Raw genomic sequence first — 10,579 nt, forward strand, 5'->3', positions numbered from 1 at the left:
TTCCAAGACCTTGCATACTACAGAAGTTAAACTAACAGGCCTGTAGTTACCCGGGTCACTTTTTTCCCCCTTCTTGAAAATAGGAACCACATTAGCTATTTTCCAGTCCAACGGTACCACCCCCGAGTTTACAGATTCATTAAAAATTATCGCTAAGGGGCTTGCAATTTCTCGTGCCAGTTCCTTCAATATTCTAGGATGAAGATCATCCGGTCCGCCCGATTTAGTCCCATTTAGCTGGTCAAGTTTGGCTTCCACCTCTGATATTGTAATGTCAATCGCCCCTCCTTTATTCCCCTCTGTCCTGCTCCCTCTATTCCTAAGCCCTTCATTAGCCTTATTAAAGACCGATGCAAAATATTCATTTAGATATTGTGCCATGCCTAGATTATCCTTAATCTCCACTCCATCTACATTCTTCAGCGGTCCCACTTCCTCTTTCTTTGTTTTCTTCCTATTTATATGGCTATAAAACCTCTTACTATTGGTTTTAATTCCCCTCGCGAGGTCCAACTCTACACGGCTTTTGGCCTTTCTCACTGCATCCCTACATGCTCTGACCTCAATAAGGTAGGTTTCCTTGCTGATCTCTCCCCTCTTCCATTCTTTGTACGCTTTCTGTTTTTTCTTAATCGCCCCTTTGAGACGCCCGCTCATCCAGCTAGGTCTAATTCTCCTGCCTACTAACCATTTTCCCTTTCTCGGGATACAGGCCTCGGACAGCTCGTGCAACTTCAGCTTGAAATAATCCCAGGCGTCATCTGCCTTTAGATCCCTAAGTATGTTAGCCCAATCCACTTCCCTAAGTAGTTGTCTTAATTTATTAAATTTGGCCTTTTTGAAATCGTAAACCTTAGTCACAGTTTTATTTCTGTTAATCCTTCCATTTAGTTTAAACCGAATTAGCTCATGGTCACTCGAGCCAAGGTTGTCCCCTACAACTATTTCCTCAACGAGGTCCTCACTACTCACCAGCACCAAATCTAAAATGGCATCCCCCCTCGTCGGTTCAGTTACTACTTGATGAAGGAATTCATCTGCTAGCACGTCTAGGAACATCTGAGCCCTATTATTGTTACTAGCATTTGTTCCCCAATCTATATCTGGGAAGTTAAAGTCCCCTATGATTACACAGCTCTTATTAGTTTTTACTTCCTTAAAAACATTAAATAGTTCTCTGTCTGCATCCAGGCTAGATCCTGGCGGTCTATAGCACACCCCAAGCACTATCTCAGGGGAGGCTCTAGTAGTTCTTTTACCCAGTGTTATTATTGCCCATACAGACTCCGTCTTATCCATTCCATCACTTATTATTTCTTTACATTTTAGCTCATTATTGACATACAATGCCACACCCCCACCTTTACCTTTTTGCACTGTAAAAAAACAAAAATAGTATTTTTCAATTCACCAAATACAAGTACTGTAGTGCAACCTCTTTATCATGAAAGTGCAGAATTATGTACAAAAAAAACTGCATTCAAAAATAATACATGGTAAAATTTTAGAGCCTGCAAGTCCATTCAGTCCTACTTCTTGTTCAGCCAATCACTCAGACAAACAAGTTTGTTTATATTTGCAGGAGATAATGCTGCCTGCTTCTTATTTACAATGTCACCTGAAAGTGAGAACAGGCACTCTCATGGCACTGTTGTAGCCGGTGTCACAAGATGTTTACATGCCAGATGCGCTAAAGCAGTGGTTCTCAAGCTTTTGTACTGGTGAACCCTTTCACAAAGCAAGCCTCTGAGTGCGACCCCTCTTATAAATTAAAAACACTTCTTAATATATTTAACACCATTATAAATGCTGGAGGCAAAGCATGGCTTGGGGTGGAAGCTGACAGCTCATGACCCCCTATGTAATAACCTTGTGACCCCCTGAGGGGTCCCAACCCCCAGTTTCAGAACCTCTGCGCTAAAGATTCATATGTCCCTTCATGCTTCAGTTAACATTCCAGGAGACATGCGTCCATGCTGATTACGGGTTCTGCTCGATAACAATCCAAAGCTGTGCGGACCGATGTGTGTTCATTTTCATTATCTGAGTCAGATGCCACCAGCAGAAGGTTGATTTTCTTTTTTGGTGGCTCAGGTTCTGTAATTTCCGCATCAGAGTGTTGCTCTTTTAAGACTTCTGAAAACATGCTCCACACCTCGTCCCTTTCAGATTTTGGAAGGCACTTCAGATTCTTAAACCTTGGGTTGAGTGCTGTAGCTACCTTTAGAAATCTCACATTGGTACCTTCTTTGCATTTTGTCAAATCTGCAGTGAAAGTGTTCTTAAAACGAACAACATGTGCTGGGTCGTCATCTGAGACTGCTATAACATGAAATATATGGCAGAATGCAGGTAAAACAAAGCAGGAGACGTACAATTCTCCCCCAAGGAGTTCAGTCATAAATGTAATTAACGCATTTTTTTAAGGGGCATCATCAGCATGGAAGCATGTCCTCTGGAATGGTGGCCAAACCATGAAGGGGCATATGAATGTTTAGCATATCTGGCACATAAATACCTTGTAATGCCAGCTACAAAAGTGCCATGCAAATGCCTGTTCTCCCTTTCTGGTGACATTGTAAATAAGAAGAGGCAGCATTATCTCCTGTAAATGTAAACAAACTTGTTTGTCTTAGCAATTGCCTGAACAAGAAGTAGGACTGAGTGGACTTGTAGGCTCTGAAGTTTTACATTGTTTTGTTTTTGAGTGCAGTTATGTAAAAAAAAAATCTACATTTGTAAGTTGCACTTTCACGACAAAGATTGCACTACAGTACTTGTATGAGGTGGACTGAAAAATACTATTTCTTGTGTTTATCATTTTTACAGTGCAAATATTTGTAATAAAAAATAATATACACTTTGATTTCAATTACAACACAGAATACAATATATATGAAAATGTAGAAAAACATCCAAAATATTTAATAAATTTCAATTGGTATTCTATTGTTTAACAGTGCGATTAAAACTGTGATTAATTGTGATTAATTTTTTTGAGTTAATAGCGTGAGTTAACTGTGATTAATCGACAGCCCTAATTAAAAGGCAAGTTTAGTATAGCATTAGTAGCCTCAATGCTTTATTTTGTTTTAAATTAGGAAAAAAACTTGTATACAGGGGCCCCACAAAATCTAATAGCCCCGGGTCCACAGGAGAGTTAATCGGCCCTGTTTGTTTGAATGGGTTTTTACAGTTACAGGTGAAAACATAAAAATGAGTTTGAAGGAGTTAGCTCTGAGTGTTTATGAAACCCAATCCAAATTCTCCAGTAGCCAAATAGATTACATGCATTTGTCCTCCAGTGTCAGAAGGAAATGGGGAAAAGGATACAGGAAAAAGCTATCAAGAAAGGTGATATATAGAGCTGGTGAAAACATTTTCGACAGAAGTTTTCCATTGGAAAATTCAGTTTTGTCAAAATCAAAACACTTTGCTGGAAAATTCAATGTTGGCAACATTTTCAATGGGGAAAAAGTCAATATGAATCATTTCAACTTTTTCATTTCAGTAATGTTGAAACACTTTGTTTTCACTATGTCATTTCAGTTCATTTAGTTTTGATGTATATTGTTTAAATATTAATTTTAATATTCTATGATATATAACATAATCATAATGTATTTGATATTTTATATGATATTTTGCATTATTGGAACTAAAAAAATTTACTTTATCTAAATGAAATGTTTCAATGGTTATGCATCAAAAAATTTCCAAAATTTTGAAATGTCAGATTTTTGTTCTGATTCAGAATAAAAACAAATTTCAAAATGTTGAAATTTCAGTGGCAATTTTCCAAACAGCTCTAGTTATAAAGGGAGAGGGAGAGAGAGAGAGAGAGAGAGATTATTGATGAAAGAAAACTAGAGGGAAACCTTGACTACTGCTGAGCAGCCATGGTGAGCTGATATCTGACAGGAAAGCCCCACTGCCTTGTGGGTGAATTTGGAAGAACGTAAGGCTATAAGAGTAAACTCAGACAGAAAAACTGGAGTGGAGCCCTGAAGGCGGTCAGGTACTAATATTTTAGTATCTTTCCAGCAACTCCTGTAGCGGATCGGGTATCAGATATATTAGTTCTTCCTCTCCTCTGGATTTTACTAATGACGCCAAGAGCAGGGTCCTGATGCATGGGCAACTCAGGGCCTCCATATCATCTGCCCAGGCTTGCGCCCTGGAGAGATACTCTAGCTTTGCCTCGAGCATCGACACAACATGGGAGACAGCAGTCACCAGTTCTAAGCTCTTACTTTATTGGCGTAGAGTTGAGCGCCAGGGGCTGTCTCTCAAGTGGGTCTCTTCAGCCACCTTCGTGGCTGCCATAAAACCAACTGAGTTAATTCTTTACCTCTGAGGGGCGCATACCCATGGTCTCTTGAGACTGAAGAATGCCTATTATTTGCATTATAAAAGTATTAGTGGAGACCTAAATAATAAATAGCAAACAAGCCCTTCCCATTTCCTAAAAGTCCTAAAATGGGATAAATCAGAAAGACAATCTGTTTATCAGAGTGACTCAAATACAAATGGGGGGAGGGATAGCTCAGTGGTTTGAGCATTGGCCTGCTAAACCCAGGGTTGTGAGTTCAATCTTTGAGGGGGACATTTAGGGATATGGGGCAAAAATCTAATTGGGGATTGGTCCTGCTTTGAGCAGCGGGTTGGACTAGATGATCTCCTGAGGTCCCTTCCAACCCTGATATTCTATGATTCTATGAATACATGTGGTTAAGAATACATCTTATGGTATAAGAGTATTAGCTTTGGCTCTGACACCAAATATTGATCACAAGAGTCTTCACTGTTGTGCGATAATAAATGTACCCATTACCCACCCCCATCTTTCATCCCTGGCAATAAACAATTGTCAATAATCTCGTATCTTCCTGTTAGCATTGAAGACATTGTTGGTACTCTTTTCCTTTAAGATAGGGCACTCTGTGGAGCTGTTGTAACAAAATGTTCAGCCAGGAGAAAAAGTGACTCCTCAGCAAGCAAAGCAGGATTCCCAGCATGGGATGCCTCTTAGACCCAAAATGCTGGGGAACAATCCTTTGGACCTGATCTAAAGCCCATGGAAGTCAGTGAGAGTCTTTCCATTCCCTTGGGGTAATGATTCATAAAAGTTAACATCCCTTTACCGGTAAATACAAGTTGAATCTTAGGCCTGGTCTACACTAACCCCCAAATTCGAACTAAGGTACGCAACTTCAGCTACGTGAATAACGTAGCTGAAGTCGACATACCTTAGTTCGAACTTACCGCGGTTCAGACGCAGTCCACACGCGGCAGGCAGGCTCCCCGTCGACTCCGCGGTACTCCTCTCGCCGAGCTGGAGTACCGCAGTCGACGGCGAGCACTTCCGGGATCGATTTATCGCGTACAGACCAGACGCGATAAATCGAACCCGGAAGTTCGATTGCCAGCCGTCGAACTACCGCGGTAGTGTAGACCTGGCCTTAGACTCATTCTCTGCAGTTTCTTAAGAATTGTTAGAAATTCATTTTGTTATAGGTGTGCATCCCACACACATCTGAACAACAAATTTACATGTACTCTGTCATCAGCGGTCTGTTTACTATAGCACTCAGATACTATGGTGTTGGAGGCCATAAAAGGAAATTAGTGAGAAAGCCACCTGTTATGTTTCCAGGAACCAGTTTCTATATGTTAGTTACCCATGCCAATAATGGATTAAATTTCATTTGTTTGTTTAGCAGGCCTCATTGCTATTCAGTTGCAGAGAGTGTACAGCTATTACACAATTTAAGCAACAATTTCTAGAGCAATTGTAAAGTGCTATTAACTATTCTCCAGACAGGTACTAGAGTGAGCCCAAAGTTAATGTATTTGTCTTTTTCTGAAGGAGACTTGGGTCCAAATTCCGATCAAGGCCACTAGTGAAAATAAGTTTGATGGCCTCATTTTAGTCTCTTGATGATACTGGCCAATATCACAAAACCTGATCACAAGCCACATTACATGACACAACTGGAATCTCTGCTCAAGAGAAGCCCAGAATTGGAGTAGCAAGAATGTGGCACGCCTGGACTGCAATTTATTGGCAGGGCTGTGTGGTATTGGAGTATTGCTAATCCGATTGAGATGCATTATAAGGGTTTATATGGGAGCCAGGACTGGAATAGCAAGATTGTTGCGGATCAGGAATTAGCTGAAAAAGCAGTGCTTTGTTGTAGCCCATGACCGAAACAGAAGGGATGATATAGAGTAGGAATGAGAGGCTTTGGTACAACTATGTGGGGAAGTGTATGCAATATCTGACAGTGTTAGTACTTCTTTTTGGTAAGCACCAAATTTACCCAGTTTAAGGTGGGAGATTATGTAGAGACGAAAGACGTCGATCACAGAACATTTCCTACATCGATTGTAAAGTGTTTGGAGGAGGGACTGTATTTTTGTTCGGTGTTTGCACTGCACCTAGCACAATGGGGCCCAGGTCCATAACTGGCACTCCTAGGCACTACCACAAAACAAAAATAAAAAATAATAACATTTTCATTTTTTGAAATTGCTGATAATGTGATATTTCTAATTGCCATAAATGTTTCAGAGTCTGCCTTATGCTGCAATAAACAGAGATCAGAGCACTCAATCCATCACTTTGTTCACCTAAACCCTGGGACAAAATAATACTCAGTGCAATGTTATTATTTTGCCTTCATACATCATGTAAAATAAGGTATAAAGCAGGTAAATAATGAATATGATAGTTCTTTAGCATTGCTTACTACCTGCTTCTTGATATTTAGCATTGGTAGCGACAGAGCCTTGTATGTATATCCCAGTTCAGAGTTACACACCATACTATCCAGGCACAGATTACTATTTGACTAAATTAATCAATTAGACATTGAGTTCTAAAAGAGCAACAAAAGCAAATTCTCCATAGAGATTTCACAACACCTGCAGTTTTGATAGCTGATAATATAGTTATCAGCATTTTGAAAAAGGGGTGTTGATTTTGTTATATATTTAACATTACAGCATACTGCAATGTAATGCAACATACAGTGATAAAATGGGACTTGATCTAACAGGATGTGACTGATGAGATGAGAACAAAATGCTGGCACTGTTCGTAGCATGCACAAACCCTCCTGCATTGTACTACAGTATTTGTTTGGAGATACTGCACATTAGTTTAGAGCAATGTCTTTTGTACCTTGATTGTTCATTTCATTTTACTGTCATCATACCAAGTTGTACATTTTTAAAAACACGGTGTTTTACCATCTGCAGGTCATGAAAAGACAGATGGACATGGAGAAACTCCACCTACAGCTCCTTGGCTGAATGCCACTGCCTGCTTAGCGATAGAGAAATCCCTCCCTTCTATAAAACTAAATGTCCTTAAATCGCTCTATTATAAAAGCTTTTTAATACAGGAACTTATTGATCTAATACATTTGAAACATTTGCAATTATTTTTAGTGAGCTCAAGTAAAATAAACTATTCTTATCAGAGCTCCTGTATTACAAACACCACTTGAGTTACACTGAAGTTAATCCCCAGTTCTGTTACAGGAAACTCATCCTTATTAAAGTAACATTAAGTGTTCCTTTTTATTGATCTGCTCCTTCAACTTAATGATAGGAACTTACTGATGTTTTAATAATAACCTTACAAGCTTTATCTCATTCTGCTTCACTGTGTGTTACTGAAAGATGCTATGGAAACTAACTTGCATAAACATTTTGCAGATGTCTTTAAAGGCTGTGAGGGTGGGGGGGGCAAAGGTTCAGTTTCACTGCATGTTAACAAAGATAGCTGAAAAACTACAAGATAAAAGAGAGCCTCGAGTGTGAACATCAAAGAATTGTTAATGACAAGAAATACCATTAGGGTTAGCATCCCTTTTGTTTCAACCCCCTCACACCTGCAATGTGTTGCAGACTATGTCTTTGCTGGCACATGTGAATTACCTCCATTAGCATTTATAGAGGAGTGGTTCTAAAACAACAGAAACGTACTCCTGCTCCTCGCTATTGCTCCAAAAAGTCAGATATTAGTTCTCTGTGGGTTTCCTTCAAGGTGCAGTCTTTTCTGCAAAGGAAACTATAGAACCAGTATTCTATTGATTGCAAATGAACTTGGTTGAAAGGAGAGCATGGCTTTTGTTACTGAAAAGAGAAGTAATATAAGCGACTCTGAGAAGCACACATAAGAAGCTCAGACATTAGCAATAGCAAAATCAGAGCGTGAAATTCAGATTAGCCCTCCGCAGGCTGTGAGAGGAAGGGGGTATTGGAAGACTTGGCATGGCTAAAGGTGTAACCTGTTTCATTTGGCCCCTGAAAATTTTTAACAGATGGTGGGACCAGCTGTCTTTTTCAGCCATTTAATAAACTCTTCAGTGGTAACAGTTTGGGACGTGGGGGGGGGGGTTGCGTTTTAGGCCAGAGGAAAAAATAAAGAAATCTGTCCCAATTGTCTTTGCCAAGTAGTAAAGTCCAGAAACATTAGGAAAAGTTAAAGTGAAAATCTAATTGATGACACTGTCCTGATTATCTGTTTCAAAAGGAAGAGGGGGGGGGGGGAGAAACTCTTTCAGCTCAAGTGGACCACTGCAAGCAAAATGCCTATTATTACATTATCTTTATCTGTCATTTTAATTTCAGTCCTTGCAAAGGAATCACATAATTAGAAATCTTAAATGAACTGCAGAATGAGAAATTGACTTGGTTTTTGAGACACAAGTGTCTGTCAAAGGAAAAATCAAAATGACCTGTTTTATTAAAAAGATATACTTGCACCAGATAAGGTTCAAACAGTCTGCCCAGATGAATAGATCAGTCAATGAACTTATCCTAACATACATAATATAATTATCTAAAATGCCAATAGAGCTGCCTTTTTAGGTTCATATAATACTCAGAGATCTAATACAAACCTAAGTGATACACGAGTTTTTGTTTTTAGCATGAGATCTTACAAAAATATACAAGTGCAGCTCTATTTGTTTTCTTGAGCTAATTTTTTTTTAAATTAACATTTCCAACACAACAGTTAAATGGCAACTCTTCAATTATATGAGAGATGTTATATTTAAAAAGCATGTCTAGTGTCTTTGAACAGAACAGTTCTTTTTGCACATTTACATGATACCCAGCTGAGCAGCCACCCCTTCCATTTGACAAGGGCTTTGTTCTGCCTACAGGCCTATTATAAGCCCCAGATTGTTTGCCCTTAATAAATTGCAACAATAAGACAGAAACCTCTTTTCAAGTTAGGAGAAATACGACACGTTCTCTAGATAGCTACACATATGAAGTTTAATAATGACAACAGAAACAAATCTTGCAAATCTCATTTGCTCTGCTCACAGATCATTTCAGTTAAGGCAGCCCAGAAAGTATGGCTTCTTTCTGTACAGGTAACAAAAGCCTAGAGAAAATAATGATGGGGTAAAACATGTCTGTTTTTCTAGAACGATTTATTCTAGAGTCACATGGTTTTGCACCATGCTTCACAATGTGGAATTATATTCCATATAATGCTGCACAGAGATTAATTGGGGCTAAAACTGAAACAAATATATGCACAGTAGAATTTGTAGCAGAAAAATGCAGTGTGGTTTCATATTAATGAGAGAAAATAGTGTAAGATTTACAGATTAAAGCTTGATCCTCCTCTCCAATAAGTGTGTGTGTGTGTGTGTGTGTGTGTATCTGGACCTCCATTTAATTGAAAAGACCTACATTACTGTCTGGCCTACAAAGAGGATACAAAGAACCAATACTGCTTTTACACGGCTAATGCAGATTCTCCTTTGGTTCAAGTACAGGGCTTGTGAGGCCACATTTGGAAGCATTAACTGACACTGTTTGGATGTGTATGTAGCCATGGATTGTTAAACTAGGTATGTTACAAACTCAGCTTCTGCCTTTATTGAGCTTCAAGTCTCAATATGTTCTGCATATTTTCTCTTCAGGATGGAAATTTCCAACAATTTTCAGAGAGCAATTTCTTTCAGAATCTATCTGTAAATTATCTTACAACTAAGAGGGTATGGTAGGCATGATTTTCAAAAGTGACAAGTGATTTGGGGCCAACTTACAAAATGCTAGGGCCAGATTTTCAGAAAGTGAGAGCACCTATCATCAAACCACCAAATGAGAGTAAAATATATAAGATTTTATATATTAGAAACTGTCTAGTAGCTCGATAATATTACCTCTTTTCAGAGAGAAATTTGAGTAGCTAGTGCATACATATTTTACATTTCAAAGTTGCCTATTTTTGATTTGCAGGCAGAAATCTAGAGGATACAAATATTTGCACTGCTTTGATAAAGAGAAAAGGTGCTCTCATTCAATATCTGAAACTTTTGCTGACCAAATGAAAGTATAGTGATGTGAATTTTTCAGATGAATGTAGTGCTCATGATAGGTGCTGACTCGACAGAGTTAAAGGCTAAACTTCTCTATTTTTGGGTGTTCTTGAACTGTAGACTGTGGCTCTGGGGGCTCTTTGAAGACTTTCCTGGGAATCTTCAGTGTTACAGCTAACTCTGTGCTGTGCTCCTCTTTTATGTTCAACTCAGTCATGGGGAGC

This window comes from Emys orbicularis, chromosome 11 (genome assembly GCF_028017835.1).
Source record: "Emys orbicularis isolate rEmyOrb1 chromosome 11, rEmyOrb1.hap1, whole genome shotgun sequence".
NCBI classification, from domain to species: Eukaryota; Metazoa; Chordata; order Testudines; family Emydidae; genus Emys; species Emys orbicularis.